Below are 1,249 nucleotides of genomic sequence, written 5' to 3'. Positions count from 1 at the left end.
TCAGTCAGTCATTACTGCATGTCAATCCCAGTCAGTCAGTCATCACTGGATGTAAATCTCAGTCAGTCAGTCATGTCTGCATGTCAATCCCAGTCAGTCAGTCATCACTGGATGTAAATCTCAGTCAGTCAGTCATCTCTGCATGTAAATCCCAGCCAGTCAGTCATCACTGAATTGTAAATCCCAGTCAGTTAGTCATCACTGCATGTAATTAGCAGTCAGTTAGTCATCACTGCATGTAATTCCCAGTCAGTTAGTCATCACTGCATGAAAATCTCAGTCAGTCAGTCATCTCTGCATGTATATTCCAGTCAGTCAGTCATCTCTGCTTGTGAAATCCAGTCAGTCAATCATCACTGCATGTAATTAGCAGTCAGTTAGTCATCACTGCATGTAATTCCCAGTAAGTCAGTCATCACTGCATGTAATTAGCAGTCAGTTAGTCATCACTGCATGTAATTCCCAGTCAGTCAGTCATCACTGCATGTAAATGTCAGTCAGTCAGTCATCACTGCATGTAAATCCCAGCCAGTCAGTCACCACGGCATGTAAATCCCAATAAGTCATCACTGCATATAAATCCCAGTCAGTCATCACTGCATGTAAATCCCAGCCAGTCAGTCATAACTGCATGTAATTCCCAGTCAGTCAGTCATCACTGCATGTAAATCCCAGCCAGTCAGTCATCAGTGCATGTAATTCCCAGTCAGTCAGTCATCACTGCATGTAATTCCCAGTCAGTTAGTCATAACTGCATGTAATTCCCAGTCAGTCAGTCATCACTACATGTAATTCCCAGTCAGTCAGTCATCACTACATGTCAATCAGAGTCAGTCAGTCATCACTAGATATAAATCTCAGTCAGTCAGTCATCACTGCATGTAAATCCCAGCCAGTCAGTCATCACTGCATGTAAATCCCAGTCAGTTAGTCATAACTGCATGTAATTCCCAGTCAGTCAGTCATCACTACATGTAATTCCCTGTCAGTCAGTCATCACTACATGTCAATCCGAGTCAGTCAGTCATCACTAGATATAAATCTCAGTCAGTCATTCATCACTGCATGTAAATCCCAGCCAGTCAGTCATCACTGCATGTAAATGCCAGTCACTCAGTCACCACTGAATGTAATTAGCAGTCAGTTAGTCATCACTGCATGTAATTCCCAGTAAGTCAGTCATCACTGCAAGTCAATCCGAGTCAGTCAGTCATCACTAGATATAAATCTCAGTCAGTCAGTCATCACT

Source organism: Mastomys coucha, unplaced genomic scaffold (assembly GCF_008632895.1).
Source record: "Mastomys coucha isolate ucsf_1 unplaced genomic scaffold, UCSF_Mcou_1 pScaffold4, whole genome shotgun sequence".
NCBI lineage: Eukaryota > Metazoa > Chordata > Mammalia > Rodentia > Muridae > Mastomys > Mastomys coucha.
The sequence above is the reverse complement of the archived record's forward strand: the minus strand, read 5'-3'. Positions refer to the sequence as shown.